Source organism: Schistocerca piceifrons, chromosome 5 (assembly GCF_021461385.2).
Source record: "Schistocerca piceifrons isolate TAMUIC-IGC-003096 chromosome 5, iqSchPice1.1, whole genome shotgun sequence".
Classification (NCBI taxonomy): Eukaryota; Metazoa; Arthropoda; class Insecta; order Orthoptera; family Acrididae; genus Schistocerca; species Schistocerca piceifrons.
In genome coordinates this window covers 695,269,227-695,288,744 of record NC_060142.1, presented here as the reverse complement: position 1 = coordinate 695,288,744, position 19,518 = coordinate 695,269,227, and the positions used below count along the sequence as shown (strand labels likewise).

Here is a 19,518-nt window from a genome sequence, read left to right as displayed (position 1 = left end):
TCCACCTGCTGAGAGTTTTCACCATTTTCTTTAATCTTTCCTCCGGGCGAAACTCTTTCCTTAACGTTCATGCTGACATTATGTGTAGCTGCAGATTACGAAATGCACAACTAACCACGTTTTTTGACTCTATTTTACCAGCTCAAGGTGCGGACATTACCCAAGCACAAATTCATTTCATGCAATTACCTATTTATAACGATTTCGGTGTCAGTCGGATACTGACGACGACGACGCAGCTTATCCGCTTAAAGCGCAACAACATAAACAGCATTCTTTGACAGTAACTTGAATACTGCAGCTGCTTTCAGCCTAATAACAGCTTATTTTGTCAGCCTATTTTTCGAGTTGCATTTTAAGTTCGAGATTTATTGTTTATCGAGAAGCCAAGACAGGAGGAAGGACAGCGTCGGTCGTGAATTTTTAATCTGTTTATTGCAACGTATATTTTTACGATCGATGCCACCCCTCTTCCTATCCTGCATCTCATTAATACGGTCGTGGAGCACACTGTTCCTGATAGAAAGAAACCCGAAGTTTATCGAGAATGGTACAGAAACCGCAAATTTAAGGTGTATCTACCAAGGAACTAAAGTTACCATTTGGTTTAGCTACAACGATCTACATCTATATCCACCTCTACAGGGATACTCTGCAAATCACATTTAAGTGCCTGACAGAGGGTTCATCGAACCACCTTCACAATTCTCCATTATTCCAATCTCGTATAGCGCGCGGAAAGAATGAACACCTGTATCTTTCCGTACGAGCTCTGATTTCCCTTATTTTATCTTGGTGATCATTCCTCCCTATGTAAGTAGGTGTCAACAAAATATTTTCGCATTCGGAGGAGAAAGTTGGTGATTGGAATTTCGTGAGAAGACTCCGTCGCAACGAAAAACGCCTTTCTTTTAATGATGTCTAGCCCATATCCTGTATCATTTCTGTGACACTCTCTCCCTATTTCGCGATAATACAAAACGTCCTGCCTTTCTTTGAACTTTTTCGATGTACTCCGTCAGTCCTATCCGGTAAGGATCCCACACCGAGCAGCAGTATTCTAAAAGAGGACGAACAAGCGTAGTGTAGGCAGTCTTCTTAGTAGATCTGTTACATTTTTCTAAGTGTCCTGCCAATAAAACGCAGTCTTTGGTTAGCTTTCCCCACAATATTTTCTATGTCTTCCGGTACCTTCCAATTTAAGTTGTTTGTTATTGTAATACCCACGTATTTAGTTGAAAAAGTGGTTCAAATGGCTTTGAGTACTATGGGTCTCAACTGCTGTGGTCATCAGTCCCCTGGAACTTAGAACTACTTAAACCTAACTAACCAAAGGACATCACACACACACCCATGCCCGAGGCAGGATTCGAACCTACGACCGTAGCAGCAGCGCGGCTCCGCACTGGAGCGCCTAGAACCGCACGGCCACCACGGCCGGCTATTTAGTTGAATTTACGGCTTTTAGATTAGGCTGATTTATCGTGTAACCGAAGTTTAACGAGATCCTTTTAGCACTCATGTGGATGATCTCAGACTTCTCGTTGTTTAGGGTCAACTGCCACTTTTCGCACCATTCATATATCTTTTGTAAATCGTTTTGCAGTTTGTTTTGGTCTTCTGATGACTTTATTAGTCGATAAACGACAGTGTCATCTGCAAACAACCGAAGACGGCTGCTCAGATTGTGTCCAAAATCGTTTATATAGATAAGGAACAGCAAAGGGCCTATAACACTACCTTGGGGCATGCCAGAAATCACTTTTGTTTTACTCTATGACTTTCCGTCAGTTACTACGAACTGTGACCTGTCTGACAGGAAATCGCAAATCCAGTCACATAACTGAGACGATATTCCATAAGTACGCAATTTCACTACGAGCCGCTTGTGTGGTACAGTGTCAAAAGCCGTCCGGAAATCCAGAAATACGGAATCGATCTGAAATCCCTTGTCAACAGCACTCAACACTTCATGTGAATAAAGACATAGTTGTGTTTCACAGGAACGATGTTTTCTAAACCCATGTTGACTGTGTGTCAACAGACCGTTTTCTCCGAGGTAATTCATAATGTTCGAACACAATGTATGTTCTAAAATCCTGCTGCATGTCGACGTTAACGATATGGGCCTGTAATTTAGTGGATTACTCCTACTACCTTTCTTGAATATTGGTGTGACCTGCGCAACTTTCCAGTCTTTGGGTACGGATCTTTCGTCGAGCGAACGGTTGTATATGATTGTTAAGTATGGAGCTAATGCATCAGCATACTCCTAAAGGAATCTAATTGGTATACAGTCTGGACCAGAAAGCTTGCATTTATTAAGTGATTCAAGTTGCTTCACTACTCGAAGGATATTTACTTCTACGTTACTCATGTTGGCAGCTATTCTCGCTTTGAATTCTGGAATATTTACTTCGTCTTCTTTTGTGAAGGCGTTTCGGAAGGTTTTCTTTCGTAACTATGCTTTGGTAGCACTGTCTTCGATAGTATCTCCATTGATATCGTGCAGAGAAGGCATTGATTGTTTCTTGCCGCTAACATACTTCACATACGACCAGAATCTCTTTGGATTTTCTGCCAGGTTTTGAGACAAAGTTTCGCTGGGATACTGTTATAGGCATCTCACACTGAACTCGGCGCTAAATTCCGAGCTTCAGTAAAAGATCGCCAATCTTGGGGATTTTGCGTCTGTTTAAATTTGGCATGCCTGTTTCGTTGTTTCTGCAACAGTGTTCTAACCCGTTTTGTGTACCAAGGAGGATCAAGCTCCGTCGTTTGTTAATTTATTTGGTATAAATCTCTCAATTGCTGCCGATACTATTTCTTTCAATTTAAACCACATCTTGTCTACATTTATATTATTAATTTGGAATGAGTGGAGATTGTCTCTCAGGAATGCGTCAAGTGAATTTTTTTCTGCTTTTTTGAATAGGTATATTTTTCGTATATTTTTCGAGGATTTGGGGATTACAGTGTTCAATCTCGCTACGACAACCTTGTGTTCATTAATCCCTGAATCGGTTTTGATGCTCGTTATTAACGCCTTTTCGCACTTCGTATAACGATGAAATGAATGATTCTAATAGTGCTTAATTAAAACCGAGCGAGATGGCGTGGTGGTTAGTACACTGAACTCGCATTCGGGAGGACGACGGTTCAAACCAGCGTCCGGCCATTCTGATTTACGTTTTCCTTGATTTCCCTAAATGGCTTCAGACAAATGCCGAGATGGTTCCTTTGAAAGGGCACGCCCGACTTTATTCCCCATCCTTCCTTTATCCGGTGGGACCGATGATCTCGCCGTTTGGTCCCCTCCCCCCCCCCCCCCCCCCTAAATCAACTAACGAATAGAGATGGGCAAAACTGTTCTTTTCAGAGATTGGATCAGAACTGTTCACTCCCTGAAATGAATTAGCTCTTTTTCATGACTCACCACTCATTTACAATAGAAAATAAATGGAAGGCACATTGTCCTTTAAACTTGGTTTATTCCAGTACTACACCTGTATTTTGATCTTATTTGATCCTATTTTTAAGTAACACAGATAATGAGTAAGAATTTTGTATTGTTTATTGAAATGTCCACGATATGACAAAGTTTTTGATTATTGATTTATTTTGCACTATCGTGGTTTTTTGGGTGATCGGAAAATGTTGTAACTTGAGATTTACATTAACAATATATTTGGCTATAATGTATTAAAATTTCATTAACCTCATACAAATTCATCGCAAGCCATATATTTTTAAAGTGAACGTTTCCTTCCGAAGACGCCTAAAATCGCAAAATCCGTACCAGAATAAGAAAAAAAATATATATAAATTTGACTGTAAAACGAAAGTGCTGCATATAGCCTTACGCAGAATAAAACAAGGAAAATATTGGTGTATCACATTTTGCGATACGTTTATCGGTTCGCTCGTAATTAAAGCGTAAATTCGAGTGTCCATAATAAAAATCCTATAGTAAGAGGAGTCATCAGGAACCTAATCTAATCAGTTTAAACAAATAAAAATAAAATAAAAACAATTGATGTATACATAACATAATAATGTAACATACATAGCGGTATTACTACGAAGAACAATATCCAGTAGGGACGAACTCCGATGCAGAGGCGCTGAGTCGAGCGGGTCGAGCCGCGAGCTGTATTACTGCGTGAGCTAAGACCGCAGAGAGCAGAGTGACACCTGAGTCGCTTTGCTCAACGCTCTGGCTAGAGTCGAGACGGTGGGTTGAGCGTTGAGCGGGCGAGTTCCGAGGGTGGGGGGAGCGGTGAACTCACCCGCTCCGAAACAAATCGTCTGTTCTCTTGCGAGCAGGTTGTTGCAAGTAGTTCCTATGTTATCCGCTAGGTGGCTCTCTGTCCTGTTGCTCGCATCAACTGCCCAGAGGACAGGACGTGCGACTGAAACGATCGCCGACAGAGTGCGATGCGAAGTTAAGCTGCGCCAGACACTGCGCGCGGCAGACGACGCACATGGACGGCACGGCATATGTGAAACACAAAATCCAATGGGGCACTGCACAATGCAGGCAGCCAAGGTAGAAGCAGGGCAGAGGCCGGCGCTGGCTGTGTTGTGTGGCGTTCAGTGTGCTCTGACCAGCAAAGGCCCCGCTGATATGCTCCGTCTCTCTCTCTCTCTCTCTCTCTCTCTCTCTCTCTCTCTCTCTCTCTGCTGTGAGAAACGTTTGGAGCTACCGTTCTTTTTTTCTGAATCACTGATTGTTCACTCCTTTGAAAGATTCAACTCTATGAATTAGTTCAAGAGCGCATCCCCCATCTCTACTAACCAACCAACCAACTTAAACGTATAGTCCAAAGCCACTACTGTTTACGGTTCCTGTACGGCAGAGCGGTACCTTATCCACAGCAAGAGTGCGACAAACGAGTTCTAAACAAACATTTCTGACGTTTAATAGCGCAGGAAAACATCTTAAGAAGAAACAAAAAATTGCAAAGCACCGTGGTTCAGAAGGAGCGACAGGGAAAGTGCTCTCGCCTCTGTGGCACAGTGTTTCCATTATTTCGTCCGCTTTCCGCAGCTGTGTCCAGCACGGCCGAGCCCACTTCCGCGCGGCGACTGTATCAGGGAGTGTCGGAGAAAGGTAATATCTCCAAATGTAACACGCAGCATATGTTTCATACAAAAGAATCCGGTCTTGCTGGCCAGCCATAAATAAGGGAGTTCTTATTTTTCCTCGGCGGCCGGCCGACCGCGAACACAACGAAACGAGAGATGCCGGTCCCTCCTAATTGGACTAACATAAATTACAGGCGCAGCCGCGGCCACGAGCCCCGAAGGGTGATCCTCTCCTCGAGCAGCGACCTCCGCGGGCGAAGTGGCAAGTGTACGCCGGGACACACTCGCCAGTGCGATCTTCCCCAGAGATAACACACGTCGATGACGACCCTTTCGGGGCGCAAGACTGTACGATGAAACATTGGGCGCATCGCTCGGGTACGGCCGGCAAATCGAATAACAGCGCGAGCTGACCCGAGCCACACGGAGTAACGTGTTACTCCGCTATCGGAGGAAAAACGAGAACGACACTGGCCGATGACTTATGGGTGAGGAGCCACATATTTCTACGGGGACGCCGCGGCCGTATTGGTCCGGTATTACTGTAACTAATTAGATCTTCATTTAGAACGAAAAGCCCGGCGGCCACTATATATCAAGGAGGCTGGCGCACCCCTTTTTCGTGGCCGCTGTAGCTGGTCTTTATACTCGCTGCATGCATTATGCTAATGGCCTGGCACACCGGAGGAATTCCGTCGGCCCGCGGGCGAACTCGAGCGCTGATTACAAACAAGCACTAAATTATTGTGAAAATATCGTGGGATGCGGCGCCGCGTGGTATGAAGCCAGCCAGAGGTGTGACCAGGATGAGCAGACGCGGCCGAAGCGCCCGAGGCGATTGTCCTTAGCCGCGCTCTGGCTGGGCGCTGGCTCGCAGGCACACAACACACGACAACGGGACACTACTTCGTTGGCGTTATTAATCCAAGAGAGATAGCGACGTATTTTTTTTTTGAATGATCGATCCTTGCAGAATGAGTGTTTCACTCTCCAACGGCATGTGCGCCGTTTTGAAACTTGCAGGTCGACTAAAACATTTTTAATCTGCCGGAGAGTCCGCCTGCTTATCTAAGAGTTGCGGCCAGGAAACTGATCACGCTGTGTAGCAGAAAAAGCGTATGAAGTTTTCATCGATGCAATTTCACAAGTGTCACAGAAATGCTGACTAAAAAAAGGACGAAGAAACGGATACGAAAGCCATTCTGCATTCCTGCTGCTGCTGCTGCTGCTGCTGTTGTTGTAGTTGTTTTGGTCTTCAGTCCTGAGACTGGTTTGATGCAGCTCTCCGTGCCACTCTATCCTGTGCAAGTTTCTTCATCTCCCAGTACCTACCGCAATCTACATCCTTCTGAATCTGCTTAGTGTATTCATCTCCTTGTCTCCCTCTACGATTTTGATCCTCCAAACTGCCCTCCAATACTAACCTGGTGATCCCTTGATGCCTCAGAACATGTACTACCAACCGATCCCTTCTTCTAGTCAACTTGTGCCACAAACTCCTCTTCTCACCAATTCTATTCAATACCTCCTCATTACTTATATGATCTACCCATTTAATCTTCAGCAGTCTTCTGTAGCACCACATTTCGAAAGCTTCTATTCTCTTCTTGTCCAAACTATTTATCGTCCATGTTTCACTTCCATACATGGCTACACTCCAAATACTTTCAGAAATGACTTCGTGACACTTAAATCTATACTCGATGTTAACAAATTTCTCTTCTTCAGAAACGCTTTCCTCGCCATTGCCAGTCTACATTTTATGTCCTCTCTACTTCGACCACCATCAGTTATTTTGCTCCCCAAATAGCAAAATTCATTTACTACTTTAAGCGTCTCATTTCCTAATCTAATACCCTCAGCGTCACCCGACTTAATTCGACTACATTACATTATCCTCGTTTTGCTTTTGTTGATGTTCATCTTATATCCTCCTTTCAAGACACTGTCCATTCCGTCCAACTGCTCTTCCAGGTCCTTTGCTGTCTCTGACAGAATTACAATGTCATCGGCGAACCTCAAAGTTTTTATTTCTTCTCCATTAATTTTAATACCTACTCCGAATTTTTCTTTTGTTTCCTTTACTGCTTGCTCAATCTACAGATTGAATAACATCGGGGCGAGGCTACAATCCTGTCTCACTCCCTTCCCAACCACTGCTTCCCTTTCACGTCCCTCGACTAGAAAACTGCTATCTGGTTTCTGTACAAATTGTAAATAGCCTTTCGTTCCCTGTATTTTACTCCTGCCACCTTCAGAATTTGAAAGAGAGTATTCCAGTCAACATTGTCAAAAGCTTTCTCTAAGTCTACAAATGCTAGAAACGTAGGTTTGCCTTTCCTTAATCTGTTTTCCAAGATAAGTCGTAGGGTCAGTATTGCCTCAAGTGTTCTAACATTTCTATGGAATCCAAACTGATCTTCCCCGAGGTCGGCTTCTTCCAGTTTTTCCATTCGTCTGTAAAGAATTCATGTTAGTATTTTGCAGCCGTGGTTTATTAAACTGATATTTCGGTAATTTTCACTTCTGTCAACACCCGCAACACACAAATCCAATGAATGCGGACACTTATTAGCGAAATTCATTATGCTGGTGCCTCCACCCTTCGCATTTGTGATGGCTGGGTCTGCTAGGAACACTTTGAGTTAGGTGTCTGAACTTCTGTGAACAGAAGGAAGCCATTTCTTCCTTACCAGCCGAAACAAGAGAACTCTGGGGACTGGAGCGACGCCAACATTCTAATTCATCCCAAATGCGTTCCATAGGGTTCAGGTTGGGAGTCTGGACACGCCGGTCCATTTCAACACTGTTACTATTTACAAACCATTGCCTCACAGATACTCCTATGTGACAATGTGCATTGTCATGGCGACACAGTCATCGTCTGCGAACTGTTCCCATACCGTGTGCGTTACGAAGAGCTGCGGAATGTTTTCATATCCATCCTCATTTAGGGTTTTCTTAAGCCCAATAAAAAGACTACACACTAACCACGAAAAACAGTCCTATGCAGTAACACCACTGCTGCCACTACACTTGGCCGGCTGCTGTGGCCGAGCGGTTCTGGGCACTTAAGTCCGGAACTGCGCTGCTGCTACGGTCGCAGGTACGAATCCTGCCTCGGGCATGGATGTGTGTGATGTCCTTAGGTTGGTTAGGTTTAAGTAGTTTTAAGTGTAGGGGGCTGATGACCTCAGATGATAAGTCCCATAGTGCTGAGAGCCATTTGAAGCACTTTGAACCACTACACTTGATGGCAGGTAATCTTCTCCAGTCATTCGCCAAACCGATACCCTCCCATAGATTGCCACAGTGTAAAGCGTGATTCATCATTCCAAGTCACTGGTTTCCAGTACACTCTTCAGTGATGTCGCTCTTTACGCCACTGCAACCGTCGCTTAGCACTGCCTACACAAATGTGAGACTTAAGAGGGGCTGCTCTATCGTGGTACCCCATGCCCCTCCCTAAGCTCAGTCACTGTGTTAGCTGCACTGTTGTCAGCACTTTGGAACTCTCGACTGATTTATTCCGCTGATTTTGTAGTGTTGGCAGAAGAGCCAACACTGTATGTCTAGAGGAGGCCGAAATACACGCGTTTAATTACACGCTGACTGGCGTGAGGTCTGGAACAGGACAATATCTTGAGAATTGCAAATAAAGTACGTAGATGATGTAATACTTAACTTTAATCCACAATTGTAGAACATCTCTCTTGATGATACATGCTTTACATAATAAATATCAATTGAATACGGCGCCTTGCTAGGTCGTAGCAAATGTAGCTGAAGGCTATGCTAACTATCGTCTCGGCAAATGAGAGCGTAGTTGTCAGTGAACCTTTCCTTGCAAAGTCGGCTGTACAACTAAGGCGAGTGCCAGTATGTCTCTCTAGACCTGCCGTGTGGTGGCGCTCGGTCTGCTATCACTGACAGTGGCGACACGCGGGTCCGACGTATACTAATGGACCGCGGCCGATTTAAAGGCTACCACCTGGCGGTGTCACCACAGATTTCGTACGATCTTTTACAACCACCCTCTGCAATGTTCAGAGCCAACAGTCTTGCCGCAGTGGTAACACCGGTTCCCGTCAGATCACCGAAGTTAAGCGCTGTCGGGCTGGGCTAGCTCTTGGATGGGTGACCATCCGATCTGCCGAGCACTGTTGGCAAGCGGGGTGCACTCAGCCCTTGTGAGGCAAACTGAGGAGCTACTTGATTGACAAGTAGCGGCTCTGGTATCGTAAACTGACATACGGCCGGGAGAGCGGTGTGCTGACCACATGCCCCTCCACATCCGCATGCAGTGACGCCTGTGGCTGAGAATGACACGGCGGCCGGTCGGTACCTTTGGGCCTTCAAGGCCTGTTCGGGAGGAGTTCGGCAAAGTTCAACGGTCCCTGCCCGCCACTACATCAAGTCTGCCTGGTCTCGGTTGAGCTGTTGCTGTTCCTTTGCGTTTCCACTTCAGTCACGCTACCAACAATCGACTTGGGCAGCTTTAGAAATGTTGAAGTGTCCCTGATGGCTTTGTTACTCATGTGACATAAATTCTGCTGTCCTACACATTCTGCTGTTACTGCATACCTACTGACAACACAGTACTCCTTGCCTCCTTTTGTAGCGGAAGGTCCTGCCTGTCGTGACTCCTAGTCGATAATTTCGTATTACATGGGAATGTCCGGATACTTCCGATGAGGTAGTGTACAGGGTGGTCCATTGATCGTGACCGGGCCAAATATCTCACGAAATAAGCGTCAAACAAAAAAACTACAAAGAACGAATCTTGTCTAGCTTGAAGGGGGAAACCAGATGGCGCTATGGTTGACCCGCTAGATGGCGCTGCCATAGGTCAAACGGATATCAACTGCGTTTTTTTAAAAGTAGGAAACCCCATTTATTATTACATATTCGTGTAGTACGTAAAGAAATATGAATGTTTTAGTTGGACCACTTTTTTCGGTTTGTGATAGATGGCGCTGTAATAGTCACAAACATATGGCTCACAATTTTAGATGAACAGTTGGTAACAGGTAGGTTTTCTAAATTAAAATATAGGACGTAGGTACGTTTGAACATTTTATTTCGGTTGTTCCAATGTGATACATGTACCTTTGTGAACTTATCATTTCTGAGAACGCATGCTGTTCCAGCGTGATTACCTGTAAATACCACATTAATGCAATAAATACTCAAAATGATGTACAACAACCTCAATGCATTTGTCAAGAAGTGTAACGACATTCCTCTCAACAGCGAGTAGTTCGCCTTCCGCAATGTTCGTACATGCATTGACAATGCGCTGACGCATGTTGTCAGGCGTTGTCGGTGGATCACGATAGCAAATATCCTTCAACGTTCCCCACAGAAAAAAATACGGGGACGTCAGATCGGTGAACGTGCGGGCCATGGTATGGTGCTTCGACGACCGATCCACCTGTCATGAAATATGCTATTCAATACCGCTTCAACCGCACGCGAGCTATGTGCCGGACATCCATCATGTTGGAAGTACATCGCCATTCTGTCATGCACTGAAAAATCTTGTAGTAAAATCGGTAGAACATTACGTAGGAAATCAGCATACATTGCACCATTTAGATTTCCATCTATAAAATGGGGGCCCATAATGCCGCACCATACATTATCCCGCCAATAGCCACACATAAACACGATATCGAAATTTTCCGCAATTGCTAAACGGTACATTTTAACATGGGTAATGTATCACGAAGCAAATACCATCCGCACTGGCGGAATGTTACGTGATACCACGTACTTATACGTTTGTGACTATTACAGTGCCATCTATCACAAAGCGAAAAGAGTGGTCGAACTAAAACATTCATATATATTTACGTACTACACGAATGTGTAATAAAAAATGGGGGTTGCTATTTTAAAAAACGCAGTTGATATCCGTTTGACCTACGGCAGCGCCATCTAGCGGGCCGACCATAGCGCCATCTGGTTTCCCCCCTTCAAGCCAGATGAGTTTCGTTCTTTGTAGTTTTTTCGTTTGATGCTTATTTCGTGAGATATTTGCCCCGGTCACTATCAATGGATCTCCGCGTATACGAAACAGCTTTCAGAATGTGAGACGACAACCACCTAGAACTAAAGAGAATCAGAGTACATAATGCCTGTTTATTTCTCTGATGTATTACTTTTCCGCGTCTTGTTTTGCAGCTTTCCCCGCGAGATACGAAGAAGTTGCTGCGTTGCTTAGGCGTTTCGGCTTTAATTGCTACCCACGGCTCTTCGTTTCAGCATCATGTGCCGCTGTACGAGGAAAGTAATGACACATCATTACGGAAGCTGTAATTACACGGCATTATTCGTTGGAGGTTGCCTGTTTCCCACGGAAACTCTAATCGTTTGCGATATAAGAGGGACAAAATAGCATGATACTACTCACTTGCAGCGGCCTTCCAGAATGTATAACTGTTAGTTTTCTTTTATAAACGCTTGCAAATACGATGGATAAACCTAGAAAATAAATGTTCTTCGTTTGTTTGTTATTTGCCTTTCCACGGCGCGTAAGAGAAATGCGCAGACATTTACAACGCTAAAAGCTACTGGTATCAGGAATGAGTAGATAATTGCCCGTAAGGACACGCGTAATAATTCTCGGAACGACACCGTCATTTCAGTAAAGTGATGACTTGAAGAAACTAAAAAATTTTATTGGATGTATTTAAAAGCTTTATGTCAATGTGAACTGACGCGAGTCTCCAACCATTGCCTACTAAATTTTTTTAAAGATGATTCGTCTCCCACTTTCGGTCTGTAGTTACCTAACTACTTAAACTACACAACCATATCACAAACTAAGATAGTTACAGGTGAGCAGTTATAAGCAGTTGCTTTGTGCTTTAACGTATTTACAAAGGCCAACTTCCATGCCACAGGTAGAAAATATTGCAATGAAAGAGCAAATATGCAAAATGCAAATATGAAGTTGACATGCGGAAAAACAGCAATCTTAGTACCGATGTACGAAATGACATTTAAATGCAAGCAGTGGGACTAAGTTGCAGAATATACGATGATGGGCGGCCGTGATGTAACCAGCCGTCGGAGCTGCAGTTTCATAAATTAGGCTCAGAGATGTCTTATAGTCTTAGTGCAGCTTTTATAGACCATCCTGGAATACCTAAATAAGATTCTAAGGTAATGATAGTCAAGAATATTACAGTAATCTACGTCGTGAGTCTCGTCGATAAAAGATCGTGAAATATGACTAAACTATTTAGCCTTGAGAGACATGCCGTAGAGATCTGCCACGACGTATCTGAAAGAACCGTATTCATCTATAGCCTGAAAAAAATTTACAAAGTGCATGCAAAAGGTGGGAAACATGACGTAGAGACCTTCGACGACATAACACGATGAACCATACTCACCTATAGTCTGGAAAAAGCAAATACTGTGTTAGCACAAGGGTACGTATTTCTTTCTCACTGGACCATACACTGAGATTTCTTGCAATTCCAGTCAAGGTTTGGCATTGGAGAAATGATTGTTTACAAATGTGTGAGCGATCTTGCATTCTAGGTTCTAGTGTGCCATTGTTGGGTAAGCAATTTATTTCGGACGCAAACTGCATTTTCCCACTACCTTACTAATAAATTTGATTTGCCAGACTACTATACAATCGTTTACTTCATATCTCCAAACAGTGTTACCAAAGTGATTGTGTGACAGAACTGATTCAAGTGGAGATACATTAATCCAGTTTTCAGAGACTCGCTTATGTACTCTACGTTTTTTATTCTCTTGTCTTACAAGTACGCAACTTTACCCTCTACATTAAGAGCTAATTCCACTCTTTGCTCTAATGCGAGATTTTGTCAGTACCTGGATATTAGTACAACTTTCTTGTGGATAGTTAATTTTCAAAGATACATGCGTTATAAATCATTAAGTTTGTTTATAACTACAGGTATTCGCGAAAACATTAGCGCATTATGTGAAAAGTATTAATACTGAATCACATCCGATAATTCGTATATGACTACCTCTCCCTAAATAAATGGTTATTCTAGACTGAGTTGCGAGTGTATTGTGTAAGAAGGGTCAGTGCCGTACCGCATTAAAAGTTTTTTGAAAGAGAAAATGAGTGAATACAGAATACAGATGGTTACCGCAGTGCACACTGAAGAGAAATGTGTCTTTTGTCGAAGTCGCTTATGTAAATACTGAAGCGCGTCTCGTTGAGCATTTGTTTGTAGAGTGAAAACTGAGTTATAGACTAATTTTTATTTGAGCTTGGAAGGTGAACAAACCAAAAAATTTCTAACCTTGGCAACGCGATGTAAATGATACGACAGTCGTTAGGCCTTGGACGACATGCAATTCAGCCTTGAGACGACAGTGGAGAGAAATGAAGCAATAGACGAGTACTTGCATCCGGCTGACCATCACGGTTTGGGTTTCCATTAATATCACGTCAAGCGAATATCGCAGTAATTCTTTCAAGAGACTATCCCCGTTCCTTACCGAATCCAAGACAATGTTCTGTCTGCAGGCATCGTTGTCAGAGGAGAAACGTGTAATACATTTCGAACACACCACTCGCCATTGTGCATCTGCTATAAGAATGTGTCTGAATAGTTGTGTCACCATACGTATGTCTGCAATACTCGAACCTAGATCTTGAAAACTGTTCTCCTGCTCTGTCTAGATGGTACTTTTAGACCTGTATAAATATGAGATTCCCTACCCGCAGCTTTTGAAACAATTCTCGCAGGACATACCGAAGAACATTTTATTGTTAATTTAGATATACAGTCACTAATATGGATTGAATTGGGGATAGCCCACATATATGCCAACGGCGATTTATCGTTTCTTATTGGTGATGTTTGATGATGATGCAGCGCCTACATCTGATCCTAAATTGCAGACCGATGGTCACGGAAGACATAGGTACCAAATGGTTTTTCTGATGTATATTGCCGTGCTCCAGAGAGTTTTTTCCTCTGTGCCCCAAGAGATGTCTTCAGAGAGAATTCAACACATTTCAGGCGCATATGCAACTTCGGCAGGGAGTAGAAGGCTCCTGATCACAGACGATGCTAGTGGAATTCGAGAAAGAATTTCTAATGAAATACATTTTTTTAGTATTTGCATTCCACCGAAGCTGCAATTTGTTCTTTGTTCATTTGTTTATTTTTTTCTGTGCTACTGGGCTCGAGCAGTGTTCATTTTCATGTGGTACGCGTATAAAACCACACCACATCCTGTTTGGTTAATGACAAGAACACTACACAATACTGATTAGCGCAGAGACTGTAGTAACGGACGTCAATTATGTAGCTACTGAAACGACAAGAAATGGATACGAAGAATGCTCTAGGACAAGCCGTTCTCTGGACACTTCGCTTCATGTTTATGTATCACATACGCCCTAAATAACGTATTGCGAGACATCAAGCGATCATCAATTTTGAATTAGAGGGACATGCGTGTGTCTATGTGTGTGTGTGTGTGGGGGGGGGGGGGGTTACAAATCGTGGAGAGAGATCAAGAGATGAAGACAGTAAGCAGATGCAGAAGGACACAGGTTTCAATAGCTAATCGGAGATGATGAGGCTCGCACAGGTTCAAAAATGGTTCAAATGGCTCTGAGCACTATGCGACTTAACTTCTGAGGTCATCAGTCGCCTAGAACTTAGAACTAATTAAACCTAACTAACCTAAGGACATCACACACATCCATGCTCGAGGCAGGATTCGAACCTGTGACCGTAGCGGTCGTTCGGCTCCAGACTGCAGCGCCTAGAACCGCACGGCCACTACGGCCGGCGCTATTAAAGTAATTAAACTAATAATTTTCCAGCTCTGTTTTTTTTCTAAATGATTAGGAAGGGCTTTGGCTGGTGGCGACCCTGAATTTCTGAATTCTTATCATTATTTGTGTGAGAGAAGCAGCTAGAAATGCGAGATAACGTATATGGCTCGATGAGAAACGTCGTAAAGATAGTGATACTGCGGCGGCGCGGTTCTTTCCGTCCCTTTACGACGAACTTGCACCTACCTGTGAACAATGTCTCAGCAGATCATCAGTAGGAAAGCCGAGTGAAACCTACTGTACTTCGACGTGAACCAGTCTGCAATTTAAGTCACTAATCTACGTTTCAGGAGAAACACGAAATGAAAGTTTGGAAATTTTGTCCTCAATTAATACATTCTGAAACTTAGGTGAACAAGTATCACTGCCAAGCCCGTGCTAGTCTTAACACAGTCACTCGTAATCCCTTCCACTCACGTTAGCAAGTTTATGGTGTTGTATTTCCCGAAATTGTTTTTGATTGAGAACGCTCGCCAAATATTAAGTCTGTCGGTATCAAATGCAGTCACAGTTTTTAGCCACCTACCTGCTCAATACGTCACGCGGAATGTATGTCTTTTCTCGTCACAAAATTCACTTAAAATTTCCGAAATTTGTACACGCCCATCGGAATAATTATGCCGTCACTTTACCACGCTTTTGATCTATGAAACACTGCTAGATCCGGCAACTTATCATTTCCATCGGAACTTCTACTGCACACGTCCGATCTCTTTCATGGCTAGGCTTCGACTCCTCTCTAGAATACTCTTATGTCTTTTCTACCAGCGCGAAGAATATTGTTTTACCATTGGTCAGTTCATTCAACAGCCAATAGCAAAACAACAGTCCGCGCTTTTCATTCATAACCAATCGCAAAATAATAAACCTAACGACTGCACTTTTTACCGACGTAATTATCTGATATGCTGAAGTTTTGTTTCTGCATAAAGTTATTTACTATTGTTATTTATACCTGAATTAACTTCCCCTTTACCATAAACTTACTTTACAAATCTATTCCATAAAAATCCCCTTTGTTTATATCCATACTTCTTCGAAATGTTCCCATACTAAATCCTACTACATAACTCGTTTAATAATGATCTTCATATTAACATTAATCCACACTCACGCATCATTCATACTACTAAAACACATTTATAACATTTTACATACACAAAAAGACATAATAACACTTTATGAAAATACTAGAACAATTTATGAAAAACATTCTATTACTTTAGTGCACTCTAGTGGGCACAATCGAAACTAAATCAGTCCCCTATCCACTACTGTCCTCTATCGGCTGATACATAAACTACTTGCGCGTCCAGTCTCGCGTCACCATCTGTCACTATCCAGCTCTGAGACACATCTTCCACTTAACCGTCTCCAAGGCAGGATCGTTATATGGCGCTACGCCCCAATGCGTTACACAGTATTCGCTGTTGCGAATTCATCTGATGTGTACATTGAAACGTGTCGAGCAGTTGATTCGCAGGAAAGCTTCAAAGTCGAATGAGGACTTCGGCAGACGAAATTCAGGCCCCGTCGCAGAGCTGTGGCCTACCGAAGGGTTTAATTCTCTTCACGGAACTTTAATATCCACCGACGCGGATCGGAGATTAGCGGATGAGGGGCGGGTGCGGACAGCGTTTCCCTCGTCCTCTGTCGTGTACTGGCGACGCTCGTGTGCTCGCAGCGACCGGGTGCCGCCGGGACGAGGGAAACGGCCCCGCCGCCGGGATCCCATCAGCGACCGGCGTCGCTGTCGGGACGCGGTGCGTACGGCGGTCGCCCCGGGTAACGGTCTGCCGGACTTGTTTCATAGCCGGGGAATGTTGATCACGTGTAGCGTAATTGGCCCGGGCCGATCATAAACAATTTGTCTGGACGATTTACAGTGGGAGAGTGTCCTTCCCGGGCCGTAAATTGCCGCGAGCGCCCATCGACCAGGAGGTAATGGTCTCGCAGGTGGCGTGGCATGGCTTGGTGTGGTGTGGGGCGCCGTACTCTCTAGCCCCAGAGCGCAGGGGCGGCCGTTTGCTACGGAAATGGTGCGCCCCCAACTGCCGGCCTTCACGGCGACAGGTGCTCGCCCCGTCAACTCCACTTCCCTTCGCAGCCTGTTAGGGTTGTGTGGCAGCCACTAGTGTCGTCAGTGCGAGGCCCAACCGAAATTAATGCTGTCCCTCTCCTTTATTTTCTCCATTAAGAAACGTTATCTAGTACTCATCTTGGGGTTGAAACACTTTTCTTCCGTGTTTGCTTTAACAATACGTATGTTTTTGGATAGGGACCGCCTTTGGCACTACAGAGCGTATCGGATTCCCATCTTTTTGGAGCTTTAGTAGGCTTTTCGGTGTGGGTGCTTGGAGGTTCTTTTGTTTCAACCATTCTGCTTTCTGCTAAAGGCGGACCCTATCCAAAAACATACGTTATCTAGTACACTGTGAGGAGTAGCGCCTTATAACGATCCTGCCTTCGAGGCGGTTAAGTGGGAGATGTGTCTCAGAGCTGGGTAGTGACAGACGGTGATGCGAGACTGGACGTGCACGTAGTTTATGTATCAGCCGATAGAGGACAATATTGGATAGGGAGACTGTGATTTTAGTTTCGATTGTGCCCTCTAGAGTGCACTAAAGTAATAGAATGTTTTTCATAAACTGTTCTAGTATTTTCATAAAGTGTTATGTAAGTAGGTTGTTTAGGTTTTTATATTGGTAATGCCACGTAGCGCTCTGTATGAAAATCACTGGCTGTGCTGTGTGCAGTCTGTGGCTGGTTTGCATTGTTGTTTGCTATTGTAGTGTTGGGCAGTTGGATGTTAACAGCGTGTAGCTTTGCGCAGTTGGAGGCGAGCCGCTAGCAGTGGTGGATGTGGGGAGAGAAATGGCGGAGTTTTGAGAGCGGATGATCTGGTCGTGTGTCCATCAGAGACAGTAAATTTGTAAGGCTGGATGTCACGAACTGCTATATATATAATGACTTTTGAACACTATTAAGGTAAATACATTGTTCTCTATCAAAATCTTTCATTTGCTAACTATGCCTATCAGTTGTTAGTGCCTTCAGTAGTTAGAATCTTTTATTTAGCTGGCAGTATTGGCGCTCGATGTGTTGCAGTAGTTTGAGTAACGAAGATTTTTGTGAGGTAAGCAATTTGACAAAGGTATAGGTTATTGTTAGTCAGGGCTATTCTTTTGTAGGGATTATTAAAAGTCAGATTGCGTTGCGCTAAAAATATTGTGTGTCAGTTTAGTGTTGATCAGAATAGGTGAAGAGCAAAATGTCTGAGTACGTTCAGTTCTGCTCAGCTGTTTGAAAATCAAATAATGTAAGAGGTTTATCAGCATAGTAATTCATTAATTTTTCTAAGGGGACGTTTCAGTTATTATGTCTTTTTGTGTATGTAAAATTTTATAAATGTGTTTTAGCAGTATCAATGATGCGTGAGTGTGGTTTAAGGTTAATATGGAGATAATTGTTTTACGAGTTGTGTAGTAGGATTCAGTGTGGGAACGTTTCGAAGAAGTATGTATATGGACAAAGTGGATTTTTGTAGAAGAATTTTGTAAAGTAAATTTATGGCAAAGGGAAAATTAATTCAGGTATAAATAATAATAGTAAATAACTTTATGCATAAGCAAAACTTCAGCATATTAGATAATTACGTCGGTAAAAAGTGAAGCCGTGAGGTTTACTATTTTGCAATTGGTTATGGATGAAAAGCGCGGACTGACGCGGGAGAACGTTGTTTTGCTATTGGCTGTTGAGCAAACTGACCAATGGTAAAGCAATATTCTTCGCGTGCCTTTCTCTGCTGATAGAGAAGACTCTAAAGAAGAGTGGGAGCTTAGCCATGAAAGAGTTCGGACGTGTGTAGTACTAGTTGTGATGGAAACGATAAGTTGCCGAATCTATCAGTGTTTCATACATCAAAAGTGTGGTAAAGTGACGGCATAATTAGTCCGATGGGCGTGTAGAAATTCCGGAAATTTTAAGTAAATTTTGTGACGAGAAAAGACATACAGAGTGTTACGAAAAGATACGGCCAAACTTTGAGGAAACATTCCTCACACAGAAATAAAGAAAAGATGTTATGTGGACATGTGTTCGGAAACGCTTAATTTCCATGTTAGAGCTCATTTTAGTTTCGTCAGTACGTACTGTACTTCCTCGATTCACCGCCATGATTTCATGCGGGATACTCTACCTGTGCTGCTAGAACATGTGCCTTTACACGTACAACACATGTAGTTCATGCACGATGGAGCTCCTGCACATTTCAGTCGAAGTGTTCGTACGCTTCTCAACAATAGATTCGGTGACCGATGGATTGGTAGAGGCGGACCAATTCCATGGCCTCCACACTCTCCTGACCTCAACCCTCTTGACTTTCATTTATGGGAGCATTTGAAAGCTCTTGTCTACGCAACCCCGGTACCAAATGTAGAGACTCTTCGTGCTCGTATTGTGGACCGCTGTGATACAATACGCCATTCTCCAGGGCTGCATCAGCGCATCAGGGATTCCATGCGACGGAGGGTGTATGCATGTATCCTCGCTAACGGAGGACATTTTGAACATTTCTT

At 43.6% G+C, this 19,518-nt stretch overlaps 1 pseudogene; it reads left to right on the top strand.

The window, feature by feature from the left end:
• The first annotated feature begins 9,139 nt into the window (after positions 1-9,139).
• Positions 9,140-9,257, top strand: LOC124799514 (annotated as a pseudogene).
• The last annotated feature ends 10,261 nt before the right edge of the window (positions 9,258-19,518 follow it).